The sequence below is a fragment of the Zalophus californianus genome, chromosome 10 (assembly GCF_009762305.2).
Source record: "Zalophus californianus isolate mZalCal1 chromosome 10, mZalCal1.pri.v2, whole genome shotgun sequence".
NCBI lineage: Eukaryota > Metazoa > Chordata > Mammalia > Carnivora > Otariidae > Zalophus > Zalophus californianus.
The window spans coordinates 49,349,592-49,356,731 of record NC_045604.1 but is presented as its reverse complement, the minus strand read 5'-3'; the positions used below and the strand labels follow the sequence as shown (position 1 = coordinate 49,356,731).

Below are 7,140 nucleotides of genomic sequence, written 5' to 3'. Positions count from 1 at the left end.
ATCTGTCCACAATTCATTCATTCAGTAGCAGTTATTGAATAACAATTATGTGCTTCATGCTGTTGTAGGCAGTAGGGATACAGAAATAAGACATAATTCTGTTTCTTAGATTTTCACCACCAACTGGAAAGGCAAATAAAGTAAATGAATCACTTTAATAAAATGTGATAATTGTTACAAAAATTAATGTATCATCTGGGAAGGACAGCTAACTCAGGCAAGGCTTCCTGAGGTAGAAATGCTCACTGAACCTTGTTGGATAATTAGCACTAACCAGGGTGAATTGGGGCATGGGGATGATTCCAGAGGAGGAATCAGTAAGTACAAAGGTATAGAGGGGATGTTCAGTTGGGCAGGCTTTGGTGACCTACCATATTCAATAAGACTAGAGGCTAATGCCCATTCAGGGGAATGGGAGAAATGAGTCCATATGGTCAAGCTGGGAATGAATCACAAAGATCTGGAATTTTTGCTAAATACTATGAAGAGCATTTTAAAAAATCACACAAGGCACCATGTAGAGAATGGTTTGGGGAGTGCCAGACTGAAGGCAGGGTGAGCCTTAAAATGCAGTTGCCAACATCTTCCTTGTTAAAGTCAATGCAAGCCAAACTAAAGCTCTGGAGGAAAGGCAAATGTGAGCAGGGGGTGGGAATCAGATCCAAGACAGAACAAAGAAGCAGAATAAATGAGATTTAGAGGATAATTGAATTTACACAGTTCTGGCCTTGTCATGTCCCTGATCAAGACTGAACTGTCTTTTACTGGAAGCAGCAGGTTTTGTGTGGAAAGGAAAATTCAGGTGGCCATGGTAAGTTGAGCTGCCTGCAGGACAATGTACCAGAGTTGTCTCAGGCAGTGAATGAGTCAGGAGTTCCTGAGAGAAGTCTGCAGGAACTCACATTTGTGGTGGGTGGGATTTATTTGTTTATACGTTGCTTCTTTCCTGAAGATTTATATGTGCTTTGATTTCAGTGTTATCAGCACACAACCCATCATTAAAATCATGGATGCAGATAAAATTGTCAAGGAAAAGCACAAACTTCAAAATAAATTTAAAAAATAGCTTAAGGTAAAAGCAGAGAAAGACAAGTCCATGTGGACTGTGAAGGCATAAGTTAGAACAGCATCAAGAAAGTTAAGGAAGGAGGAATTTAAGAAACAGGCAGGTGAACATAGGGGAAGAAAAGGAAAAATAAAATAAGATAAAAACAGAGAGGAAGGGACGCCTGGGTGGCTCAGTCATTGGGCGTCTGCCTTCAGCTCAGGTCATGATCCCAGAGTCCTGGGATCAAGCCCCGCATCGGGCTCCCTGCTCCACGGGGAGACTGCTTCTCCCTCTCCCACTCCCCCTGCTTGAGTTCCATCTCTCACTGTGTCTCTGTCACATAAATAAATAAAATCTTAAAAAAAAAAAACAAAAAACAGAGAGGGAGGTAAACCATAAGAGATTCTTAACTATAGAGAACAAACTGAGGGTTGCTGGAGGGGAGGTGGGTGAAGGGATGGGTTAAATGGGTGATGGGCATTGAGGGCACGTGTTGTGATGAGCACTGGGTGTTATATGTAAGTGATGAATCACTAAATTCTACTCCTGAAACCAATACTACACTATATGTTAACTATCTTGAATTAAATAAAATCTTGGAAGAAAAAAAAAAAAAGAAAGTCAAGGAAGGAGAGTGTGTCAAGAAAGAGGAAGAAGTAAAGAGAAAAAATATAGTAAGAGATCAAGTTATATAAGAACTTGAAAGTATCCCCTGGATTCCATAGGGTTGGTGGAATGATCTGAAAAGGGATAGGACAGTAAGGAGAAACTATGAGGGGTTTTCATTGGCTGACTGGTTGGTTGGTTGGTTGGTTGGTATAAAATGGGAGACACTATGGTGGAAAGCCAATTAGAGAAAAGATGGGTTAATAAAGGGAATGACTGATGGATGTGGTCCCCCCAGGAGGCCAATGGGTATGGAGTTCATAGCCCAAGAGAAGGGATTACTCCGGGGTCAGGAAGTACATTTATGCCATTGAGAAGGGAAAGGGCAGTGAGGGATGTATGAATGCCCGTGTGGATAATTTTGTGACCTAGGCTAAGCAAGGCTGATGGGCAAAAAATTATGCATGCTAATTATATTAAAGGAATTGATTTTATCCAACATTCTATTAAAACATCTCAACGAAACTCCCACAATTTTCAAAGCCAAAAATGACTGAGCTGATGGTGATAAGTTTCTGGACGCTGAGGATGCACTGCTCAGTCACCAAGATGGGTATTTTTATTTTTTTCTTTCTCCTTTTTTTTTTTATGGTATTTTCTATTCTATCTGAAACCACAGCCTGGCTTATTTTTTACTCGGTTTAATTTCTTTCAAGCTGTAGCCTGTGAGTCACACCTATTTCAAGCAATTTTCATTTTCCATAGTGTCAGACTTTTGTGTCTTTCCCCTCAAAAATCAGCAGCAGTTGGAAAAGTACTTGTTCCAATCAATAACCATTTGAAAATAGAAACTCAGATATTTAAGATAAGTCTGTATGCAATTGCTACCTTTAAGACTTCTTTCTTGGAAGCAACCTTTCCTTCTATCAGTATGATATTGTCCTTCAAGTTTCTGTTACAGAAAATCATGATCTGATGAAGCCTGGTTGGTGACACATGAGGTAGGTTTCATAAAGAAAGCCTCCCCCGTCCCCCGCCCCCGCCAAACTGCCCCCTTCCCAAATTGGATGTGGCACAAATTCAAGGCTGTGTGAAAATCTGTTCAGCAAGGAAAAAACTCACACTAGGTGAGGAATCAATTACTGAAGAGGCCATCCTCCCCAACCCATTCATTTTACAGCAATAAACCGAAGCCCAGAGTGCCGTCTGGTTCATTGGGATCAAGGCCAGGACCTGATTCCAGGTCTCCTAACTCTCCATCCACTGTTCGTTTGTCCTGTCATAACATCTGTTTCTCCTGCTGGGCAGCAAACTCCACGGGGCCAGAAACCTCTTCCATATTGTTCACTTAGATATCCCCAGCATAGAGGCGACAAGCAAAAATATGTTAGTCAGTTAACCACACTCAGAGCAGACCGTTACTGGTCATTCATGAGGTTTCATGCAGAGCTAAACATCAGAGTAAAAGGTCTCAACAGAAAGAAAGAGAAATCACCAACCCATAAACACATGGTTTGTGAACTCAGAAAACACCAGAGACTCTGGACAATGCTTCCAGGGTGGAAGGTGATACATGAGGTAGGTTTCATAAAGAAAGCACCCCCCCCCCAAGCCGCAGGGGCCCTAGAGCCACCGCTTGCTAAAGGATCCACATCAGGGTTTCATTTGTCATTGGGTTGGCAGGCACCACACCCCAAGCCAGAGCCCGAGAACGCAGAAGTTCCCACGTTGCCTCCAAGTCAGCTTTCACCAATCTGAATCCTCCTTAAAATATTTAACAGGCTCTCTCCTCTCCCCATGACCCTGTAACTGCAGAGGCTCCTTTCCTCGTCCCATAATCAAACCTGCCTAAAATTTTTATGGAAGTTGAAATCCCATGTTCTTTTCACACATTAGCAACGCATGCCATCCCACGGGGGACAGCCCCTGCCGCAGCACGCAGGCACTTTAAGGGGTTGGAAAGGGACATTAGCCGCAGCTGAAGTTTGCTTTGTAAAACAAGACCCTGGGAGGTTCTTCGTTTGGCTGCAGACCTTGTGCCAGTTTGATGCCTTTCTACTCTGGTTGAGACCAAATGCTTCTCAAATGAATCTGTTAGAAGAGTCTCTGGTGGGAACTGGATTCCCTCTTAGCATTCTTCAGTTTGAGTTTGGTTTGGTTAATGGTGAAAATAAGTACTTACATCTCTTGCCCCTAAATCGGGAGTTGCTGTTGCTGCTATAGCCCATCCTGACAGCCTGCTGTTTCTCACAGCTGGTAGACCCTGGAAACTGGGATGCCACGTCAGCCGCCCAGAACCTTTCTGCTTGAGCAGCAGTTTCCCAACGGAACGATTCTCTGTGTGGACTCTGAGGCTGGAAACATGATCTGACCGCCATATTGAGAAGGTCTTAGTAAAAGAGGCCACTACCTGAGATGAGAGAAAGAATCCACGCATACCCTTTCCTGGTCTAAATATCGGGTCGACTTTCTAAACAATCATGACAGCAAGTTAACAACTGAGCAAAAAAGGCAGAATTCGAAACTGAAAGAGTAAAATTTAGAGACGTTGATTCAGTATTATAGATTTTAGTTCATTAAGAAATCACGAGCTTGAGGGGCGCCTGGGTGGCTCAGATGATTAAGTGTCTGCCTTCAGCTCAGGTCATGATCTCAGGGTCCTGGGATTGAGCCCCGTGTCGGGCTTTCTGCTCAGGGGGGGAGTCTGCGTGTCCCTCTCCCTCTCTCAAATAAATAAATAAAATCTTTTTTTAAAAATAAATAAATAATTGAAAATCATGAGGTTGGAGTGAAATGAATTTCCTTTCAAAAAAGTGAATTTCATTTTGGGGCGCCTGGGTGGCTCAGTGAAGCAACTGCCTTCGGCTCAGGTCATGATCCCAGGGTCCTGGGATCGAGCCCCACATTGGGCTCCCTGCTCAGCGGGAAGCCTGCTTCTCCCTTTCCCACTCCCTCCCTCTCCCACTCCCCCCTGCTTCTCCCTCTCCCACTCCCCCCTGCTTGTGTTCCCTCTCTCACTATGTCTTTCTCTGTCAAATAAATAAATAAAATATTTTTTAAAAAGTGAATTTCATTTCAAAAAAATAAGAAAGTGAATGCTCATGAATAGGGAAATTGTTGAATAGATTATGTGACATTTATGTCATGGAATATTAGGATATCTAGTAACAAATAGTAAATTAGAGTTGTAGCAGTTCACTTGGAGGGGTTTCTATGGCATATTAACCAAGCAAAAAAAAGTATGTAATATTATCCCATTTGGGGTTGTTATGAAATCTTTTGAGTAAAAAGGAATATATTATTATATGTTATTATATATGCATATATGTAATTATATGAGTATTTATGTATCTACATAGACAAAAGAATATAAAAGATACATCCTGGGCAGTTAAAATACTTCCTTTGTTTGAGAGAGAGAAAGTGCAAGGGCAGTGGGTAAGGGCACAAGTAACTTTTTTAAAGGCTTCACAATAAGCAGCATTTACTACATCACTCCTGTAAAATTATATGTATGTGAATGACGTGTGTGCTTAAAGAGAAGTAGATGTTAAGTTCACAAAAGTGTTAATTAGATGTCTTCAGGTGTTAGAATGCCATCTGACTTTGATTTTATTCTCTATCATTTTATATATGCTTCAATTTTTTAAAGATTTTATTTGAGAGAGAGAGAACAAGCAGGGGGAGCGGCAGGCAGAGGGAGAAGCAGGCTCCCCCCTGAGCAGGGAGCCTGATGCGGGACTTGATCCCAGGACCCGGGGATCATGACCTGAGCCAAAGGCAGATGCCTAACCAACTGAGCCACCCAGGCACATAATACTTCGATTTTTTTCAAGGAAAAACTTTTATTTATATCATCAGAAGAAACAATAAAGCTATTTTTATTGTGTAAAAATTATGACAAGTGGTATCTTGCCTGAACTATTATGGGGCTGAACTATTCAGCCCCTCTGCTGAATCTTAAATAGATTTGGGTTGTTTTTTTTTTTCTCTGTGTGTCTCCAAAACACTCAAGAATTCTAAAGATGTTCTCATGCTTCTCTGGAGCAGACAAGCCATGCCAAAGAGAAGTGTAAAATACTTTTTAGCCCAGACCTCACACAGCTCTCCTCTCCCTGAGGGTGATGTCAGAGGTGGGTCCTTCTTCCCCCTTCCATGATGTGGGCGCAGAGGGAAGTTTCCACAGTGCACACACGCACAGCGATGTTACTGAATTCTGTAATCCACACCGTCCCAGGTGATGCCGTAGTGGTGGCCAGAAATCATTTAGGAATATGTCAATTATTGAGAAAAAGAAAGAAGCTGGAGTTGACCAACCAATCCCTACATTTCAGTAACAAACCAGAGATTGGGAAATGAGCGCTTATTGATCAGTGACCAAGTAACCAATACATTTTACATAATTAAAACACGGAAAAGGTCACTAGGTAGTCACTGGCCCCATTTTCTGAATTAAAATGAAGCGAGATATATGAATATACTTAGACATTAAATTATCTTTATTGTGTAAACAACAACACAGAGTTTTTCTTAACTGGGGCAATCACAGAAAATTCAGGATGTCCCCACTCCATAAGGACTGTGTAGCAAGTAGATATGTGTATGAATCAGAAGGCATATCTTGTTGGTGTTTATTCATTACTCTGGAATTGGGGAAGCTCCTGATTTTAAACTTAAATGAGGAAAATGACTGATTTAGGTAAAATCTCTGAATTATAGAACTGTCTTAAAAACAACTTTTTAAAAAGAAATGTTCTTTCACTTTCAACTACAAAAATAACCCAGAGTAGAGTCAAATTTTTTTAATCCCAAAGGATTTTTATTTCCACCCATCAGTTTGGATAGAAATGGAGATTCAGAGAGTTTTAAATAACTTGTCCAAGGTCATACAAGTAGAACTTAGGGCTCTGGTTCTCAGAGATTATCCCACAACATTGTGCTGTAAATATTAAGGATAGATCCTGCCTAATGTGACTTGTCATAACTAGAGAAGACACTCCTAATTACCATATTCTTGCTTTGTATGCAAAGAGCACCTCCTTAGATTTACACGAAGAATAGTTAAATATGAACTGCATTTGCCACCTTGTCTTATGATTAGTGTACTGTCTTTTATCTTGATAATAATCATTCAACTATAAGAAACGAAGGATACATAGAGAGATCCATAAAAAGGAGAATGTAGGGCACCTGGGTGGCTCAGATGTTTTAAGCATCGCCTTCGGCTCAGGTCATGATCCCAGGATCCTGGGATCGAGTCCCGCATCGGGCTCCCTGCTCCTTGGGAGCCTGCTTCTCCCTCTGCTTCTCTCTCTCTCTCTCTCTCTCTCCATCTCTCATGAATAAATAAAATCTTAAAAAAAAAAGGAGAATGTAAATAAGTGCCCAATGTGGAATGTCAGTAGTAAACGTGAGAAGAGATCAGGAGAAGGAGAGAAGCATAAGGTAATTTCGAGAGGGATGAGAAAAGAAATCAATGCTAAAAG

The 7,140-nt window shown here is 41.4% G+C and overlaps 1 protein-coding gene across 2 annotated transcripts in view; it reads right to left on the bottom strand.

Moving 5' to 3' along the window:
* Positions 1-7,140, bottom strand: part of SEC16B (SEC16 homolog B, endoplasmic reticulum export factor) — a 64,596-nt gene that overhangs the window by 52,134 nt on the left and 5,322 nt on the right. The window contains exon 1 of one of the 2 annotated variants that reach the window (XM_027610157.2): positions 3,837-3,947. The exons of the other annotated variant lie outside the window; for it this stretch is intronic. The gene's annotated coding sequence lies outside the window, so the exon portion shown is untranslated. Of the gene's footprint in view, positions 1-3,836; positions 3,948-7,140 lie in introns of those variants that run through there. 2 annotated transcript variants of the gene reach the window in all.